The sequence below is a fragment of the Apodemus sylvaticus genome, chromosome X, assembly GCF_947179515.1.
Source record: "Apodemus sylvaticus chromosome X, mApoSyl1.1, whole genome shotgun sequence".
In the NCBI taxonomy this organism is placed as follows: domain Eukaryota; kingdom Metazoa; phylum Chordata; class Mammalia; order Rodentia; family Muridae; genus Apodemus; species Apodemus sylvaticus.
In genome coordinates, this window is record NC_067495.1 from 47,050,133 (window position 1) to 47,062,280 (window position 12,148).

Here is a 12,148-nt window from a genome sequence, read left to right on the forward strand (position 1 = left end):
CATACCCAAATCTATGGGACACAATGAAAGCAGTGCTAAGAGGAAAACTCATAGCCCTGAGTGCCTCCAAAAAGAAAATGGAGAGAGCATACATTACCAACTTAATGACACACCTGAAAGCCCTAGAACAAAAAGAAGCTATTTCACCCAGGAGGAGTAGAAGGCAGGAAATCATCAAACTCAGGGCCGAAATCAATCAAGTAGAAACAAAGAGAACCATACAAAAAATCAACAAAACTAGGAGCTGGTTCTTTGAGAAAATCAACAAGATAGATAAACCCTTAGCCAGACTGACCAAAGGGCACAGAGAAAGTATCCAAATTAACAAACTTAGAAATGAAAAGGGAGACATAACAACGGAAACTGAGGAAATCCAAAAAATCATCAGATCCTACTACAAGAGCCTGTACTCAACACAACTGGAGAATCTGGAGGAAATGGACAATTTCCTTGACAGATACCAAATACCAAAATTAAATCAGGACCAACTAGACCATCTAAACAGTCCCATAAAGCCTAAAGAAATAGAAGGAGTCATAGAAAGTCTTCCAACCAAAAAAAGCACAGGACCAGATGGTTTCAGTGCAGAATTCTACCAGACCTTCAAAGAAGAGTTAACACCAATACTCTTCAAACTATTCCACAAAATAGAAACAGAAGGAACACTACCCAATTCCTTCTACGAAGCCACAATTACGCTGATACCAAAGCCACACAAAGATCCAACAAAGAAAGAGAACTTCAGACCAATTTCCCTTATGAACATCGATGCAAAAATACTCAACAAAATTCTTGCCAACCGAATCCAAGAACACATCAAAACGATCATCCACCATGATCAAGTAGGCTTTATCCCGGGAATGCAGGGTTGGTTCAATATACGGAAATCCATCAATACAATCCACTACATAAACAAACTCAAAGAACAAAACCACATGGTCATTTCATTGGATGCTGAAAAAGCATTTGACAAAATTCAGCATCCTTTCATGCTTAAAGTCTTGGAGAGAACAGGAATTCAAGGCCCATACCTAAACATAGTAAAAGCAATATACAGCAAACCGGTAGCCAGCATCAAACTAAACGGAGAGAAACTTGAAGCAATCCCACTGAAATCAGGGACCAGACAAGGCTGCCCCCTTTCTCCTTATCTTTTCAATATTGTACTTGAGGTACTAGCTCGGGCAATTCGACAACATAAGGAGGTCAAAGGGATACAAATTGGAAAGGAGGAAGTCAAACTATCATTATTTGCAGACGACATGATCGTCTACCTAAGTGACCCAAAGAACTCCACTAGAGAGCTCCTACAGCTGATAAACAACTTCAGCAAAGTGGCAGGTTACAAAATCAACTCAAGCAAATCAGTGGCCTTCCTATACTCAAAGGATAAGCAGGCTGAGAAAGAAATTAGGGAAATGACCCCCTTCACAATAGCCACAAACAGTATAAAGTATCTTGGGGTGACTCTTACCAAACATGCGAAAGATCTGTATGGCAAGAACTTCAAGACTCTGAAGAAGGAAATGGAAGAAGACCTCAAAAAATGGGAAAACCTCCCATGCTCATGGATCGGTAGAATCAATATAGTTAAAATGGCCATTTTGCCTAAAGCACTATACAGATTCAATGCAATACCCATCAAAATCCCAACTCAATTCTTCACAGAGTTAGAAAGAGCAATTATCAAATTCATCTGGAACAACAAAAAACCCAGGATAGCTAAAACTATTCTCAGCAACAAAAGAAAATCTGGGGGAATCAGTATCCCTGACCTCAAGCAATACTACAGAGCAATAGTGTTAAAAACTGCATGGTATTGGTACAGTGACAGGCAGGAGGATCAATGGAACAGGATTGAAGATCCAGAAATGAACCCACACACCTATGGCCACTTGATCCTCGACAAAGAGGCTGAAAACATCCAATGGAAAAAAGATAGCCTTTTCAACAAATGGTGCTGGTTCAACTGGAGGTCAGCATGCAGAAGAATGTGAATTGATCCATCCTTGTCTCCTTGTACTAAGCTCAAATCCAAATGGATCAAGGACCTCCACATAAAGCCAGACACTCTGAAGCTAATAGAAAAGAAACTGGGGAAGACCCTTGAGGACATCGGTACAGGGAGAAAGTTTCTGAACAGAACACCAATAGCGTATGCTCTAAGAGCAAGAATTGACAAATGGGACCTCATAAGGTTACAGAGTTTCTGTAAGGCAAAGGACACCGTCAAGAGGACAGATCGGCAACCAACAAATTGGGAAAAGATCTTCACCAATCCTACATCAGATAGAGGGCTAATATCCAATATATATAAAGAACTCAAGAAGTTAGACTCCAGAAAACCGAACAACCCTATTAAAAAATGGGGTACAGAGTTAAACAAAGAATTCTCACCTGAAGAACTTCGGATGGCGGAGAAGCATCTTAAAAAATGCTCCACTTCATTAGTCATTAGGGAAATGCAAATCAAAACAACCCTAAGATTTCATCTTACACCAGTCAGAATGGCTAAGATTAAAAATTCAGGAGACAGCAGGTGTTGGAGAGGGTGCGGAGAAAGAGGAACACTCCTCCACTGCTGGTGGGGTTGCAAATTGGTACAACCACTCTGGAAAGCAGTCTGGCGGTTCCTCCGAAAACTGGGCACCTCACTTCCAGAAGATCCTGCTATACCACTCCTGGGCATATACCCAGAGGATTCCCCACCATGTAATAAGGATACATGCTCTACTATGTTCATAGCAGCCCTATTTATAATTGCCAGATGCTGGAAAGAACCCAGGTATCCCTCAACAGAAGAGTGGATACAAAAAATGTGGTATATCTACACAATGGAGTACTATTCAGCCATTAGAAACAATGAATTCATGAAATTCTTAGGCAAATGGATGGAGCTAGAGAACATCATACTAAGTGAGGTAACCCAGACTCAAAAGGTGAATCATGGTATGCACTCACTAATAAGTGGTTATTAACCTAGAAAACTGGAATACCCAAAACATAATCCACACATCAAATGAGATACAAGAAGAAAGCAGGAGTGGTCCCTGGTTCTGGAAAGACTCAGTGAAACAGTATTTGGCAAAACCAGAACGGGGAACTGGGAAGGGGTGGGAGGGAGGACAGGGGAAGAGAAGGGGGCTTACGGGACTTTCGGGGAGTGGGGGGGGCTAGAAAAGGGGAAATCATTTGCAATGTAAATAAATTATATCAAATAAAAAAAAAAGACAAAAAAAAAAAAAAAAAAAAAAAAAAAAAAAGAATATGTTTTAACAGCTTTGTGCAAACTAAAAATTCTGTGTAGGATCTTCTTGTCCGAGTGGACAAGAAGCACCCCATATTTGGAGCTATTGGTCTCCCCAACCCTCCAATGTGTTCTCATATTCCAGGCTTTTTGTTTTAAATATTATCATTAGTTTTGGTTGTTTTGCAATTGCTTGAATGTGCACTATGTATTTTTGTCCCCCCTCTTTGTATTCCCTTTTCCTCCTGCTCCTACCCATCCCCCCATCACTCTGCCTTACAACGTTGATTTTGTTTAATGTCCCACAGTTTCAACAGGGCTTTCTGCAAAGAAACTGGGGAAAACCCTTGAGGACATAGGCACAGGGGGAAAGTTCCTGAACAGAACACCAATAGCTTATGCTCTATGATCAATAATTGACAAATGGCATCTCTTAAAATTACAAAGTTTGTGTAAGGCAAAAGGACACCGTCAAAAGGACAAAAATGCAACCAACAAATTGGCAAAAGATCTTCACCAACCCTACATACAATAGAGGGCTAATATCCAATATATACAAAGAACTCAAGAAGTTAGACCCCAGGGAACCAAATAACCCTAATAAAAATGGGTTACAGACCTAAACAAAGAATTTTCGCCTGAAGAACTTCAGATGGCCGAGAGGCACCTTAAGAAATGCTCAACAACATTAGTCATTAGGGAAATGCACTTCAAAACAACCCTGAGATTTCACCTTACACCTGTCAGAATGACTAAGGTTAAAAACTCAGGAGACAGCAGGTGTTGGCGAGGATGTGGAGAAAGAACACTCCTTCACTGCCGGTGGGATTGTAAGATGGTACAACCACTTTGGAAATCAGTCTGGTGGTTCCTCAGAAAACTGAACATGACAGTACCGGAGGACCCTGCTATACCACTCCTGGGCATATACCCAGAGGATTCCCCGGCATGCAATAAGGACACATGCTCCACTATGTTCATAGCAGCCTTATTTATAATAGCCAGAATCTGGAAAGAACCCAGATATCCCTCAATGGAGGAATGGATACAGAAAATGTGGTATAATTACACAATGGAGTACTACTCAGCAATTAAAAACAATGAATTCATGAATTTTTTAGGCAAATGGATGGAACTGGAAAATATCACCCTAAACGAGGTAACACAATCACAAAAGAATACACATGGAATGCAATCATTGATAAGTGGATATTAATTAGCCCTGAAGCTCTGAATACTGAAGACACAATTAGCATATCAAATGACTCCCATGAAGAAGGAAGAAGAGGGCCCTAATCCTGGAAAGGCTTGATCCAGCATTGTAGGGGAGTACCAGGACAGAGAAAAGGGAGGGGAAAAGATAGGAGAATGGATGGAGAGAAGAGGACTTATGGGACATATGGGGAGGGGGGAACTGGGAAAGGGGAAGGTTTTTAGAATGTAAACAAAGAATATAGAAAATAAATAAAAAAATTAAAAAAGTTAATTAAAAACAGGGGAAAAGTATTTGATTGGAATGCAAATAAATAAAATAACTTAAAAATAAAAATTAAAAAAGAGAAAAAAATCTTAAAAAAAAAAGGAAGTCACAACCAGAGCTCAGAGAACTCACTGGGTACATAACAGGAGTCCATCCCTCTATCTCTGTCTCTCTTTCTGTCTTTCTGTCTCACTATCCCCTCTGTCTGTCACAGTTCTGTCTGCCTCTGTCTCTCTCCTTCTACTACTTCTCTGTCTTCTTCTTCACTCCTGGGGTTGATTAGTTGCCAACATTTTGGCTATAGGGCCCCACGAGTCCTTTCAGCATTATTGGCAGTTAGTAAGACCTGACTTTTGTGATCCTAGTGACAGCATGCACCGGTGATGTGTTTGTGGTATCTCTTTCCTATTTAGAAGATGTTACTTTGTAGTCCCCTGTATCCTCTATCTTTTCCTTTTTATTTATCTGTTTGTCTGTCATTCTTCTGCAATGTTTCCTTAGCCTTAAGGAGTGGTGTGAATATCTTTTCTAGGACTGAGCACCCTTTAACCTGAACTTTTATTCTTATTATATTGTGCAGCCACTAGCCTTTGCATTTATCTGTGTTCACTATAAGGAAAGCTTTCTGTGTTTGAGGCTGAGAGAGACCTTTGTCTGTGGATACAACTATAGATATTTGGGGGTTAGTTTGATCTTCTGTCAATTTGGCTTTAAAATAAAACACAGGCTTTATTTTGACTCTGTCTCTGGTTCTAAATGTTTCTAAAACCCTGCCAAACAGCAATTTTTCCTCTGAAAACATTTATAAAACTGGGTCTTTGTCTGAAGTTTGTCGTGTCATGGAAAGAAGCTGTAATCTCAGAGAGTGATCCCAGGATACTTAAGAAAAAAAAAACAACAAAACAAGCCTCCCCCCAAGATGATTGGCCAATTTTCTTGGCAGAATTAGATTCATAGGTCACTTCTGCAATGATGCTTATTTTCAGCATCAAAGCTGAAAGTCTATGGCGAGTTCTATCTTTTCAATATTGTTGAGTGAAGCAAGGTTTCATGTTATTTCAACAATTGCTCTAGGAAAAAGTTACCTCCATTCTAACCTATCAATAGAAGTTATCAAAAATTTAAAAATTTACATAATAGAAGGATAGTCTTTCTCTGTTTATGCATTCATTTTGAGACTCTTCTTGCTCCAACTACATAGTCTAATCTAACACTTTATGTAAAAGTTCTTTCTCTACAAGAGTTGAGATTTGTGTTGCAGTTCTGAGGGTAAGACTGAAACAAGGCGATAGTGTGTCATCAGTTCAGTGCAGTGGAGCAGTATGGGCTCTAGAGAATAATTGTATTCTCATTTCTGTTACTTCCTAGCCCTATGAACTTGGGCAAATTAAGATATTCTGTAAGCCGCAGCTCTCCACTGAGATGTTAGTGATAGTGTCTTTCCAGTAGTACTGAAAAGATGTGTTTTGAATGCACCATTCTCCTATCTAGTTATCAGACAGTGTCACTTATAAATGTGAAGTTTTTGTAGTTATTCATTACCACGAGTCCACCTGGGTAAAATTAGTTTATTCAGTTTCATCCTATGAGATGCCACAAAAATGCGTGACATTCTAGGAAGCAAACAAAAACCCCAGGCAAAATCTCCTATTATGAAGCTCCTTAGCCACAACAGGCCACCAGCATATTACCCTATACTAGAGAAAGAAGAAAAGAAATTATCTACTGCTTTCAGCTTTTCTTTCTTTCTTTCTTTCTTTCTTTCTTTCTTTCTTTCTTTCTTTCTTTCTTTCTTTCTTTCTTTCTTTCAAGGAAAGCAATCTTCTTTATTGTACACAGTACAAAATATAATGCAGCTCAGCAGGATGTGCACAGCCCTGTGCAGGGGGGTGTAGTTCAAATCAACTGGCAGGCTAAAGTCTTTCTGCAGTGTAGACTTTCAACACTGGAAAAGAAGCAAATGCATTAAAAAAAAAAAAGCCCCACGCCTTGATGGTACATGAGTCTGGTGGGAATGCAAAGTGGTGCTACTGTATGACATCCCTTGATGGCACATGATGTGCTGTCAAAGCAGGGGAGGGGCTGCTCAGGCTACAGGAGATTCTTCTCAACACCCCCCCCCCAAACAGCATAAATTCATTAAGGAAAACTAAAACAGACCCCAAACCAGTATAAATAGAGGAAAATAAAAAACGAACTCCAAAAATCTATATAGCATTTACAACAAATAAATCTTGAGCCAGCTGAAGTAAAATACACATCTATGTATAGACTGCATGTAGATTAGAAAGCTATAAATATACTTATAAAAGGGTCCTTGCATCAGAGTACAATGCTAATTAAGTCCCAAGCTTCAGGTTTGCCTCCTGGGTGGGCTGACTAGCTTTGAGAGGAAAACCTTAGGTTCTCATAGCTCTAAAACACACCTCTCATCCCTATGAACCTCTTTTCACAAGTCATGAGAAGGCTGTGAAGTGCCTCACTCATGGGGCAGCAAAGTATATCCCATGCTCAGTCAGCTCTGTGTCCCACACGTCAAGGACAGCAAACTCCTGTTAACAATAAGTCAGACAGAAAAACATTGGCATTTCCTGCTGACTTTCCCACCACTCCAAACCCAATTTTTACACAGTTTTAGTTTGGTTGTTTAGAACATTCCCAATATAATACAGCAATCAGAATTTAAAAAATGTTGCAGGAAGCCAGAATGCGAGCTATTTTAACTGTATGTGAAAGGTAAGTTTCAGACACCAGGGAACTGCTGGGCAGGGCTGAAAGTCCAAATTTGAAAGAAAAGGGGAAACAAAGCAGACTCCTGGGTCCCTCCAGGTGACCAGTTGTTAAAGGGACATGACATGTATGCAGTCTGTACATCTGCTTCCCAGAGAAGGAGAGTTAGCGAGCATGGACAACTATGCACATAGAACTACCTGCAAGCTGTGCCCAGGCTGCCCTGTAGACTTCAAAAATGTACAAATCAGGTTAAAAATCTCAACAGATTGTCTCGTGCAGAAAGCACCAAACAGGCCTTCTATGTGGCAAAGGGGAGCCCCAGAAGATCCCCTCAGGATCTGTTGCAGCATCTGCTGAAGTGGGCACACCCCACCTAAGGGATGCAGTGCAGTTACCAAAAAGCTTTGTTTGTTTGTTTGCTTTGTGTTTATTTTTGTTGTTTTTTTGCTTTAAATATCAAAACTACAAAAATCAATTTATATAAACTGTCCCCCCCCCAAATAACCACCAAAAGCAAAATGATCCCCTCCAAATCAAAGCAAAACAAAATACTATCATGTTCTTCATCTTTCTAAAACAAGCTGTCTGTGCTTAACCATGTGACAGGGAGGAGAGGGATTTGATTTACTTGTAGTGACTACTAGGCTGAAATGCCCGAGAGGAGCATGGCCTGAGACCCATGGAGTGAGTACCAGCTCTCCTGGCCTCCCCAGATCTGGACTACAAGGGAAAGATTTCAGAAAGAGCTTCAAGAGTTTCGCAATTTAAAGCCACAATGGTCTGAGCCTCCCCAGCCCAGCCTTATGGACTTTGCTATGGGTGTGCAGTTTCTTTCCAAAGAATTGTCTAAGTCAAAGCCTCCTGGGTGAAGGCATTTAGTAATCTGTGATCACTGCAGATTGTCATAAACTTGATCCCCCCTTTCATGGGCGCTCACCTGAACATGCTGCTCTACTGCTCTGCACATACTGGCCATAATGGCAAGGGGGAGGACTTCCATGTCTCCCCAGGAACTGGTGGTTTTTCTGCCTCTCCCTGTTCTCACTCCCTAGCCAAGGTAATTGTCTTTAAGGGTGTTGAATCCAGACACAGCTTAGGTTCTCCTGATAATACATACTCAAAGGGCAAGCTTTAGGAACAGTCAAGAACACAAAAACCACTGCTCTTGTTCCCCAGTATGAGGACGGCTAGTTCTAGGGTTTGGCTACTCAGCCATTCAGAAACTCAGTTAAGTGAAGCCTTCAGCATAGGGGAGGCTGCTGCAGCCATCCATGTCCAGGAGGTAAGCAGGGCTGTCTTCAAAGTGAGTCAGTGGCAGCGTGTCCTCCTCACTGAGCGAGCATTCTGACTCTGCCTTCAGGAACAGGCGCTGAGTGTCCAGAAAGGCCATGGAGAAAAGTGCATCTGGGTCACAGACAAATTTGTAGATGTTCCGTTCCCCAGCCACCTTCTGCATGCTGCCTTTTTCACAGAAATAGTGGAAAGAGCAGTTCAGCTTGTCGTAGTTCATGGCTGACTGTTGAATACCACAACGACAAGCAACCTTTTCTGGTTCTATGAGCTTAAATTCCATGCCTCGGCCAGTCCAAGCAATGAAGTGGGTGTTGGCTGGGTCATCCAGAAGGGTGACGAGGAACTGCCACAGCAGCAGAGAGCCTCTGAGAAGGGGATTCCTCTCTTACATGGTGGGCTCCTGCTTTACTTTGCCTTCCAGTCGTTCGGGCACCACACAAATGTCTTCAAAGTATACCCTGGGGTCCTTTTCATATGGGAATCCTTCATGGTTGCTGGCGAAGTACCTGTGTCTCATGTAGGATGACTGGCAGTTGGGCACTTCTGAGTAAGAGCAGTAATCTCAGAGCTCCTACTTGATTCCCATAGGTGACTGTAATCCATGTTCTGGGGTACCAGGCAGCCCAGAAACCCCATGTTCATAGAGTGGGTAGTGGTAGTCCTACTTGAATCACTGAAGGGGTGGCAGAGCTTTGGGGGACAATGGAATCTGACATCTGCCCCTAGTAGCTGGGGTGATTATCTCCAGGAACTCCTGACTGAGGAGGGAAGGGATGACTCGACTCAGACATCTGTCCCTGAAATCTCTGTTCTGGTGGATACTGGCTTTCAGGCATCATCTTTGGCATTTGCAAGGCTGATGTGGTGGTCGGGGCACAGCAAATATTTGTTGCTATGATCCAGGTTCTGGAAGCAAGGGAAGTGGTGTGTATCTTTTCATTAATCATCCCCTGAGAGAAGATGGAGAATTTATGTTTGTATAAAGCATGGGCCATAAAGGAGATCTGGAGCTTGGAGCAGCAGCTAAAATTTTAAGAGTTTTTGTTCTTAAAGTCGATTCTGTTTCCAATATCCATACCATGGCTCACAAACATCTGTAACTGCAGTTCCAGGGGATCTTATGCTGTCTTCTGACCTCTTAGGGAAATCCCTGTCCATGGCACACAAACATACACACAGGCAAACTATTCTTACACATGAAATAAAAATAAACAAATCTAAAAGGAGAGAAACCTGATTCACTGGTAACTCCTCATGCATTCTTTTCTACAAAGTATGAGGACATGGAGTACAGCAAAGCAGGAACTGAAAACTTAACGCTTCATGCACCACCTCCTTTTCCCTGTCTTCTGAGCGTTTTCTTAATCTAACTCCATGTTTTATCTATTTGTATACAACAAAGTTTGACATCAAGAAAACAGTATGATTTAAGAGTACCCAAATTTATCAAAAAACTTATTCTAGAATAAAAAGAAGAAAGATGAATGGACCTTTTCAATTAACCTAGTGGAGGCTTATAGCTTACTATTGAGTATTAAGCTTATAGCTCACTATTGAGTATTGAGCTGGATTTTTTCTTGGAATGCCCCTTGCCCTTTGCCCTTGCTTCCAGGCTTGGCTGCAGCTCCAGCTTGTTGTTTTGTTTTGTTTTTCTTATCTTTTTCTGTCAAAGTTTCATCATAATGAGATGAGCTGATACTAGATCTATTTTCACTGATCCTGGCCAAAGAGCCTTTCACCTTTTCTTGTTGGCATTAGCATAGGTTTTTGGATCCTGTAGGAACGAATAGCATACAAGATCACTGCTGAGAACCTGATGGTATTCTAGGTACCTTCCCTGCACTAGATCTTAGGTAATGAGCTTCCTTGCATCCCTGGAAGATGAGATATGGGACCCCATCATAGATTCCTAACATATTCATGAAGTTCCAGACCTTTAGCTCAGGGGCACAGTAATGATTTCATTAGATCACATCTGTGCCCTGGAGAGGGATCTGAATGTTTTTGGTGAGAAGTCCTAGCTCACTGTCTCCACTCCCATCATCCTGGAAATCTAGCTTTTTGATCAGGGTGGAAGACTGACCATTAGGCTGGACTTCTTTCAGCCAAGGCCAAGTGATAAGCAGGTTTTTAAAAAAGGACTCAGGAAATTGCTCCTTGAAGCATTTATTGATAACTTTCAGCATTTCTTCCCTCTCAAGGGCTGCTTCATTTTCTACTTGGAGACCATGTGCTCCATCACCACTCATTTCTTCCTCATTAAAAGACAAATATGTGGGATACCAGTGCAGCAGAGCCCTAGAGTGCCACTCATGTCCCATCTGTTCTCCTTTGCTACCAGACCTGTATTAGTGAGGGTCTCTAGAGTAACAGAACTTAGAGAATAAATCTTTCTTCATGTGTATATGTGTGTGTGCATACACACACACACACACACACACACACACACACACACACACCACACATATATGAATGAATGAAGGGGGTTAGTTGGAATGACTTACAGGCTGTAGTCCAGCTAATGCAAAAATGACTGGATGTGAACCCAACATCCAGGAATCTGGTAGTTTCTCAGTCCACAAGACTAGATATCTTGGTTGGTCTTCTGTATATCCTGGAATCTCAAAGAAGTAGGCGGTAATGCCAGTGAATAAATGGCAGGCATGTCAAGAGCAAACGCTTCCTTTTTCCATGTCCTTATATAGGCTTGAATGCAAGGGCTGCCTCAGATTAAAAGCATGTCTTCCCACCCCAAGATCTGCATCAATGGTGTTTGTCTGCTTGCCTCGAAGGTATTAATAGTTGATTCATCCACTTCAAACCAAGCAAAAATAATCTCTCATAAGTGTACCCTCCATTTCTGGATTGTAGTTCATTCTTGTCAAGTTGACAACCAGGAACAGATATCACAAGATCTTTTATAGGCTGTACCTTTGTCAACAGTGATAGTGGGTACCACACTCTGAGCCTGCAGAAATGCCTAGGCCAGTATCTCCTGAAGCAGTCTGAGCAATTCTTGGAGTTGGAGGAATTCCTCATGAGCACAGACCTTACTCTTTTTCCTTCATGGAATCATGGCTGTGAATAGCAACAGTAAGCAGTTGTTTAGATAGCAGACAAAGGTATGTAATTATGAAAAATAATGCACTATAACTACTTTCTGTAGATTGCAAATACCTTAGGTTTCATCAATACTTCTCTTTAGCTTTTCCAGATTTTGATGGCTCTTGTCCTTTGGACTATCTCTGACTCTGTTGCTTTCCTGCGGAATTCAATCCCATAACTCAGATACCTTGTCTGACCTTATTGGGAGAGGATGTGCCTGGTCTTGCAGTGGCTTAATGTACCAGGGCAGGTTGGTACCCATAGGGTCCTCCCACTTCTCAGAGCAGAAG

At 41.5% G+C, this 12,148-nt stretch overlaps 1 pseudogene; it reads right to left on the minus strand.

Annotated features, from left to right (window-relative positions):
• Window positions 1–8,688: 8,688 nt before the first annotated feature.
• On the minus strand, window positions 8,689–9,693 carry LOC127674458 (ETS translocation variant 5-like; annotated as a pseudogene).
• Window positions 9,694–12,148: the final 2,455 nt, after the last annotated feature.